We start from the raw sequence: 9,306 nt of genomic DNA, 5'->3' as shown, positions 1-9,306 counted from the left end.
CGTTTAGACCTGGCCTAAGTCATGGGGCCTTAAATCCATTCGCTGCCGTACAGACCCACTGGAGCATCACGCTCCTCATGGCCTTGTAAGATGGGAGCCCACAGGGCCCTTTAGTTAATTCAATGGGACTAGCAGGTGATGAAGAGGAAAGAGCCTGTCAGACACCCTAGCATGGTGTGATGTAGTGGGGGTACGGGCCACTCGCTGGTCGCTGTGCTTGGGCTGTGGGCTGTGGGCTGTGGATGACCCCTACTGGCCTCTCTCTGTAAGCACTGCGCAGCGGGGGGTCGCCCTGAGGGCCCTCCTGTGTAGACCATGGCCCAGGCGGTTCTCACCACACAGGGAAGGAGTTTGAACAAAGGAAGGGCGTGGTTAGGGGAAGAGTGAGTCTTGGCTGGGAAAACATGAGGAGAAGAGACTAAGCTGAGTACTGGGAGTTCGGGGACCTGTGGACCCTTCCCCAAGGGCTCTGAGGCTATCTGGCCCCTCACTTCGATGCCCACATGGAACCCTGGCTCTGCTGTACCTTGCAGAAGCAAGAAACCCTCTCTACTCTACTGGCTGGCAGAGTCTCATCTTATTGTAGACGGGGTGCAGGATCAGGGGGGTCCCTGACACGCTGTCACAGATGGGCTCTTAATGACCCCACGTGTTGGCTTTAAGGGTGAGCAGGGAACATGACACTTCCTGACACAATTCCACACTCACGTTGAAGGCATCTTGGATTTGTGCTGTGATGGACAGGAGATGGTTCTCATCTCTGGGGCACTGGCATGTCATATGTGGAGAGACAGACATCTGTTTAAGAAGCTTAAAGTCTATACCAGAATTAGGAGAACATATCAGCTGAAAATGGCTAGAAGTCACCATAAGGACAAAACACCATGTCACCCAACAGAGACCCCAGTGTCTTCTCAGGAGACACCTGGCAATCACTCATTTCAGCAAGAGTAAAAGCGAACATTTAGTCAACAGTCATTGAGCAGGAGTAAAAATGAACAATGGCCTCCATTCGGTGTGTCGAAGTGCTACAAATACCGAGGAACCAGGGGGCCCAGTGTACCTCTGTGCCCGCGGACGTATGTCTGGTATGTCATGGCCAGAGACTCCACATTAGCAGGAAGAGATAAATGCCCATAATGGCTCAGACCATCCATCCATCCATCCATCCATCCATCCATCTATCCATCTTCTCTCTGCCCGTGAACAGTAACTGAGGCCTTAGAGGAAGATGCAAGAGCCTACAGAAAAATGATTGAAAATCCATGTTTATTTTAAGCAAAGGATTGCCAGTGTTTCATGCATTCTATTTCCTAATCTGAATTTTGTAGGTCAGGCATCAGCACTTATCACCAGCACGTCCTCAACTATGTCACACGTGTCCACTTCAAATAATTATTAAAAATAATGGTGCAAACAAGTAGTTGAAGGATGGGTAATTGGAGCAAGTTCCTTTATGCAAATGAGACGTGCATAGCTCTAGGAGATCTCACTTCCGGAGACTGGGCCATGGAGCCGTATAAAAGGACGTGTGCCCCGCTGCTCCCCAATCCACTTCACTTCTCCACTTGCTCCTGTTGCTGAACTGGGTAAGTCTCCTGCCGGCCATTGGGCGCTAACTCAGTGTCTGGGCTCGATTTTCGGCTTTCCTCTGCTTGCTCTTACCAGCAGGGCTGTTTGGTGTCTTGTGGCTCTGCCGCGAATCCCATTGCCGGCCTTTCGAGTGGGATTTCGGTCCATGCTGCCTCCTGCTTCTTCTTCCTGCAGCTGTTTCCCAATGGCAACCCCCCTCTGGAGCACCAGCCTCTGATTCTGCTGAACGTTCTGGTGCATGAGACTAATAAGCTAATATTGGACTTCATTTTGCAAAGCCACAATCCTCCTTTGTCTTCCAGGTTTGCCCCAGGAAGATGGCTCACCAGCAGCAATGCAAACAGACCTGCCCGCCTCCCCCATGCTGTGTGACCAAGTGCACCACCAAGTGCCTGGATCCCTGCTGCAACGTCTGTGAGACCAAGTGTGTGACCAAGTGCGTGGATCCCTGCTGTAATGTCTGTGTGAAGAAGTGCACCACGTGTGTGCATCCCTGCCCGTGCCCGCCTAAGTGTGTGGATCCGTGTCCTTGCCCGTGCCCGCCTAAGTGTGTGGATCCGTGTCCTTGTCCATGCCCTCAAAAGTGCGTTCCATGCCCTCCCAAATGCCCACCCGTGCAGCAGTGCTGCAAGGAAAAGAGGCTTTGTTAGTGCCCACGGAACCACCGACAGCCACGGAAGGACCACGAATGACAGCCCCACGCGCAGTAGCTTCCTCCTAACTCCGCTCGTCTGACGTTCCCCTTGCCCTGGGACGTGTTTCTAGGAGCGTTCCAGCCTTTCTCCACTCACTGCACATTGCGCCTGCTTCTCCTATCGAGGGGCCAATTCATTCACGTGTAAGAAGAAACTCGTGTTGGAGCCCCTGCTATTTCAGCGCTGCCTGGGAGAGATCCTGTGGCACGTGTGCTGCAGACGATTCACATGTTGGAGATTTCCCCCTCTCCGTTCTCTGTTCCCTTCCCGCCTTTTACTGTAGAGGTGCAGCAATAAACGCTACGATTCACGGCATCCTCTGTCTCCCGATGTCTCATTCTCTCCTGCACTCACATGAGCCTTCCTCCAGATGGCCCCTCCTTTGCTTCCCTTGTAAAAGGCCCTGCCCTACGAAAGCGGCTGCAGGGTCCCACAAGAAGTGATTTGGCCAGGGGTAGGAAGGCGGAGTAGGGGCAGCAGGATACCGGTGGGGAAGGCTGATGCTCTGGTACTGGGCCGGCAATTACACACCCCTCAATTGCCTGTCTGCATCACGAGTGCCAATGGACATTGTATGCAGGTATTGGAAGCGGTCACATATCACCTGCCAGAGGAAATGCTGTTTGTAAGTTCTGTGCTAGGATCGGGGCTTGTCAGGTCACTGGGGCGATAAGGCGTTTGGGCCTTTAGGTTCTGACATTTTGTCCTCAGTTAGTTCTGGCTTCTGCCAGTTTGCACTGAAACTTCTTTCTATTTCTTTTACTTTCTAATATCGAGGGTGAGCTTCTGTGGGAGGGATCCAACTGGTTCCCTGTGGGATGCCAGTGGCCCCAGGGGGGAGGGGAGGGAGAGCAGTCTCCTGTCCATCTCCGCTACACTGCAGCATTGCTCACGTACGAGGCCATGCGCCTGGGGGGAGAATGGTCGTTCTGACGACGTGGAGAAGACATTCGTGCGATCCTGTCACCATGGACGCTGCGTGTGCTGAAGAGGGTCAAGGGCTGAACCTTTTAGTGTATTTCAGTTGAGAAATGAGAACCTACATCTGCGTCAGGACGCTCGTGACCCTTTTCTTTTCTTTTCTTTTCTTTTCTTTTCTTTTCTTTTCTTTTCTTTTCTTTTCTTTTCTTTTCTTTTCTTTTTACCTTAATGTCTTGGGCACAGACACCAGACCCAACCCAGCTGGGCCTGACTGCTCTCCCACAATACATGGGGTCCTGCACTGGATTCTGCTGCCTTTGCCCTAGCCTTTCCTGTAAGTCCGTACCACTGAACTCCACCTGTGCACCATGCAGTGCAGGAGCCTGCACCTGAGATAGCTGCAGCTCTTCTCCTGGGGAACATGGGAGCCTACTCGATGGACTTCCACCTTGAAAGGAGGTGTCCACCCACTGTCAGTGGGCTCGGCCCTTTGGGGTTGATTTCTGGAAATAACAATTTCTGAGTGTCCTGGGAGTGTGCGGAGATTCCCGGCAGGGGGCAATCCTTAGGGTGGCAGACTTTCCTGGTTTCTGTTAGGGCTGTCAATTGAGATTTGTTGACTCCTGCGATTAATGCAGTCCGGGATTCACGCGTTATATTTGTTAACACGTTCATTGCAGGTGTTACTGCTGTGTTAACCCTTAGAAATGCCAGAGGCGGCGTTTTCAAGGGGCAGTCGTGGGGTCTGGGGTCCAGCTGACCCGGCTCCATGCTGCTCTGCTCCGTTGACACGCTGCAGCGGTGTGTCCAAGGGGAGGCGCACGCGATTAATCGCAATTACATTTATGGATCATTTGACAGCCCCAGTTTTTGTACTTACCTGGTGCTAGGTGCTGTACAAACACATAGACTCTGTCACGAAGATTTTAATCAAGGTAGAAAAGGAATTCGGGTGGGGGGGGCTTGTCCAAGGCAGGTGAAATGACTTGCCCAGAGCACACAGGCATTCAGTGGCAGAGCCAGGGAGCCAGTGCGCTTCTGCTGAGGCCGGTGCAATGCCGTACCAGGAGAACCCTGGGCCTCCCGTCAGGTAGCTAATTGTAATGATTCAGCAGGGGACGGATTCCTTTACTGGAAAGATCGCAGAGGGAATTTCCCAGGTGTCTTTCTGGGCAGGGCCTGGCTCAGGGAGGCCTGAGGCCCAGCCGGTGAGGACAGCCTGGAACTGCCCAGGGAAAGACACGCCCGTGTCGGCAGCGCCTGAGGCTGACGCCAGCTGCTGCCATCTGAACCCGCCGGGGGGGCCTCCCCGGGGGCCCTACAGCCTGTGAGTCCAGCCTCCACCGAGCCCAGGAGCTGGCGGCGTGGAAACAAGCAGTGACGCCGGAGGAAGGGACGTGCCCCTGGGAGAGGCTCTCGGGGACCCCTGTGCTGGGGGTGTGGGCATCACTGCAGATTGCCCCTGCGAGCACAGCGCCCCTAGTGCCAGGCTGGAGCTGGCTCTGTGTGGAGTGCGGGAAGCTCCCCTCGTCCTACTCTGTCCCCCCGGGCACGGGGCTCCTGTCAGAGTGGCCTGCTGGGGGGAGGACTGGCTGTCACTGGCAGGCTCTGCCGGAGCCCCCCCCCCCCAGCCCGGTATTCTGGGCCAATGGTCTTTGAGCGTTCGCTGTGCCCCCCACAGCCAGCTCTCAGTCGGTCTCCGTAGTGCTGACTCTGACTGCTGAGGCTGTGCCCTGCCTGCTCCCGAGCCCTGCTGTGTCTGCAACCCTGCCACAGGCCCCCCACGGTGGTGCCCACCCCGTCCAAACACCCCCACTTTTCCACCGAGGCGGGCAAGAATCCACAGCGAGAATAAACGGGAGAATGTTTTCACTCGTTAAAATCCCGAGGTTTTGCATGTGCATAGCTAAGCCAGTCCCCTTGCTACAGAGTGACTATGGCGGAGAGGGGATGAAGATCAAAGAGATCAAAGATTCATAGAAAGGGTAAAATGAATCTGATCACAATGTGTTTTGGTCTCTGCCTTTGTCTTACTCCATGTGGCTGCAGGACAGGCAGGTTTTTTGGCAGAACACTCACATTCCATCTGAACCCCTGAATCACACGCGAGTTGGATACCTGTCGGCAGACAACCAATCTCTGGGGTTTCCCAGCTTTGGAGGGCTTGACTTTGAATGCTTTTGTTCCTTTCCTGCGATTTTTCATGGGCAGCATATTTAAGGACAGCATGACCTAGAGACTGCTCTCTCCTAGCACCAGATACAGGTGCTTTCCCTGCTGCAAGAAGCCCAATCACTTTTGCTTGAAGTGGAGCATAGGCCAGGTCTGTACTACGCCAGACATTCAACTTACGACATGCAGCTCCAGCTATGAGAATTGCACAGCTGGAGTCAACGTACATTAAACCGAATTTCTGGGGCAGCCCCACTGTGGGAGGTCAATGGGAGAAACTCTCCCATCAACTTCCCTTACTCCTGACAACTCCAAGGAGTACTGGGGGTCAACGGGAGCACCCTCAGCATTCCATTCAGTGGGTCCTTACTAGACCCACTAAGTCGAACCCAGGAAGATCGATTCTTTCAGGCTCACAATTTTGCTTCTTATTCCCAATTGATGTTTTTTGTCAAATTTCGACTCCCAGCCACTGGCTCTTGTTTTGTCTTTGTATGGTACAATGAAGAGCTCTTCAGTGCACATAGAGGGAAGTGAAAACATCCAGTGAATAGGAAAATACAGAAAAAAATCTCCATATTTGTATTTCTGTGTCGAGGGAGCAGGGAGAAAAGAAGTCAGATAAGGAAGCCGCTGAAGGTCAGGAGGGGGGGTGATTCCTCCAGTGGCCTCATGGATAAGGCATCAGCCTCCAGAGCCTGGGCTGCAGGGTTGAGTCCCCCCCCACACACCTGCCCTGGGAGCAGCTGGCCACTCAAAGGCAGCCCTCACCCACAGCAAAGAGGCTTAGACCTAAGCCTTAACCAGGAGAGATGGGACGGGTGGTGGACTCCGAAGGGAGGCTGAATCAATGCACTGGAATAGCAGCAGGGGGCGCTGTGCTGCTGGCAAAACTGCCCATGCAAGTCCCAGACAGGAGGGGGGGGGCGCTGAGATCTGTCCAAGGGCGTCGTGCAGCCCCGTCCATCTGCATCACTTCCCATTCCCGCTGACCCGTTACTGGACTGGGGACTGCCGTGCCACAAGGCCCCGAGGGTGCGGGGTCCTTCTGTGGGTACAGAGGGCACCTGCTGGATTCAGGACCCTGTGACTCAGCCCCGGAATGTGCCGAGACAGGCCCGAGAGCCTCATTGCAACTCCTGAGAGCCCCGGATGCAGGAGCCCAACCAGGAAGGGACTTTCAGAAATGACCTGTCGGGTTCTACTGTTGAAGGAGACCTTCCCCAGTGAGTCACAACGATCACATTCCTTGTTGGAGGCTGTGAGATCCAGAGGACAAGCCATGACACCAGGAGTCAGGAGAAGTGTGTTAGATCACTTGCTCTGCCACTGATCTTCGTAGTGCCCACGGGCAAGTCACTTCATCCCTTGCTCGCACCTTCCAGTAGTGCTTTAAGCAAAATGACTAACCTCTGGCACGTGTGGTTTTTCCAGTCCTTCCTCCTGTTGCAGGGGAATTGCCTGAATAATGTGGTGAGAAGTTTGTTCTTTCTCTCCTCCTCCTCCAAGGAGTGCTATGTGTGAAGTGCGGGGTTTTGTTTTGATACAGTTTGTTTATGGGAATTGCTTTGAAACCTGCACCGTCTGTGTGTCTGTATTAGGGACGGGTGCACAAACGATTCTCTGCCAGCCACTCCTAGCATGAGGTGGATTCAGAGTCCTTTGTTCCCATTCACGTCCGTGCCAGGCTCACCCTGTCCCTGGGAAAGCTGTGCGTTAACCCGGAGAACGTTACGTTGTTGCTCTCAGGTGAAACCTGTTTGTCTATGATTAAAATAAATATTGGTGCATTATCCCCAAAATGAGCTGAAATTCGGTGAAAGGCAACATCCCTTCCCAAACAGGGTCATTTACTCTTTTCCTCAAGGTCCCCAAGAGGTGAAAGCCCAGTGTGAGTCTTTCGGGAATGCTGTTCTTTTCACCTAGGAAAGCAGAAATCATACACAAGAATAACAGGTGGAGAAAGTGTTCCCATGTGAGCACGAGGAAATTTAGAACACAGAGAGGAATTTCTTTCCCTCTGTATAAGACAGGTAGGAAGAATTGCAAGAGACCATGCTGGCTTAAGCAGCAGAGTAGATATTGAATGATCTCTAAACCAAAAAGGAGTCCTACAAAAAGTAGAAATTAGGTGAAATTACAAATAAAACAATGAGCAGCCCTGTGACACCTTAGAAACTAATGACTTTCTTATGTCATGAGCTTGCATGCGTGAAACCCACTTCATCAGATGAGTCGGAGCGGAAAGTCCAGAATCCAGAGTGTAGATCACAGGAAAAGTAGTTACCTGGCAATTGTACGACCAGTGTTACTGAAGCTGATTAAGTCAAGTTGGATGTGTCCAGGGAGATTGAAGTGTTCTCCTACAGGTTTTTGTGTAAAACACCACCCTGTACGGAAAATGTAGAGACTGCTATGCCTACCTACATGCCTCCAGCTTCCATCTTGGACACACCAGTTTAGAAAAGAGGAGACTGAGGGGGGTTATGATAAAGGTATATAAAATCATGAGTGGTGTGGAGAGGGCAGATAAAGAAAAGTTATTTATTAGTTCCTTAAATAGAAGACTAGAGGACACCAAATGAAATTAATGGGGAGCAGGTTTAAAACTAATAAAAGAAAGTTCTTCTTCACACAGCGTGTAGTCAACCTGTGGAACTCCTTGCCAGAGGAGGCTGTGAAGGCTAGGACTATAACAGAGTTTAAAGAGAAGCTAGATAATTTCCTGGAGGTTAGGTCCATAAAAGGCTGTTAGCCAAGGGATAGAATTGGTGTCCCTGGCCTCTGTTTGTCAGAGGCTGGAGAGGGATGGCAGGAGACAAATCGCTTGATCATTGTCTTCAGTCCACCCTCTCTGGGGCACCTGGTGCTGGCCACTGTTGACAGACAGGCTACTGGGCTAGATGGACCTTCGGTCTGACCCAGTAAAGCTGTTCTTATGTTCACCAAAATATCCATCATTTACAGCCAAGCCCTAAGGTACAACTGCATTTACTCCAGCCCTTCAGACAGGACAAACACCTACAAGATCTACACCAAGCATTCTTGAAACTACAATACCCACCTGAGGCACTGAGGAAACACATCAACAGAGCCAGATGTGTACCCAAAAGCCTCCTGCTATAAGGCAGTCCCAACAAAGAAAATAACAGAACACCACTGGTCATTGCCTACAGTTGCCAGCTAAATCCTCTCCAGTGCATTGTCAGTGATCTACAACCCATCCTGGACAATGATCCCCCACTCTCCCAGGCCTTGGCAGGCAGGCCAGTCCTCACCCACAGGCAACCTGCCAACCTGAAGCAAATTCTCACCAGCAACTATACACCGCAGCACAGTAACTCCCACTCTGGAACCAATCCCCAACTCTGCCCACATCTCTACACCAGCGACACCATCACAGGACCTAACCACGTCAGCCACACCATCACTGGCTCATTCACCTGCACATCTACCAATGTAATATACGCCGTCATGTGCCAGAAATGCCCCTCTGCCATATAGATCGGCCAGACTGGACAGTCCCTGAGTAAAGGAATAAACGGACACAAATCAGAGATCAGGAACGGCAATACACAAAAATCCGTAGGCGAACACTTCAATCTCCCTGGACACACTGTAGCAGATTTAAAAGTAGCCATCCGGCAACAAACAAGCTTCAAGAACAGACTTCAAAGAGAAACTGCAGCGCTACGATTCATCGGCAAATTTGATACTATCGTTTTAGGATTAAACAAAGCTTGTGAAGGACTAGCCAGCTACAAAAGCAGTTTCTCCTCTCTTGGGGTGTATCTAGACTACATGGCACCGTCGATGGAGCCATGTCGATTAGGCAGGACGGCAAAGGGAAATGAAGCTGTGATTTAAATAATCGCCGCTTCATTTAAATCAAAATGGCCACCGCGCTGTGCCGATCGGCTGATTG

This window comes from Pelodiscus sinensis, chromosome 24, assembly GCF_049634645.1.
Source record: "Pelodiscus sinensis isolate JC-2024 chromosome 24, ASM4963464v1, whole genome shotgun sequence".
In the NCBI taxonomy this organism is placed as follows: Eukaryota; Metazoa; Chordata; order Testudines; family Trionychidae; genus Pelodiscus; species Pelodiscus sinensis.
The sequence above is the reverse complement of the archived record's forward strand: the minus strand, read 5'-3'. Positions refer to the sequence as shown.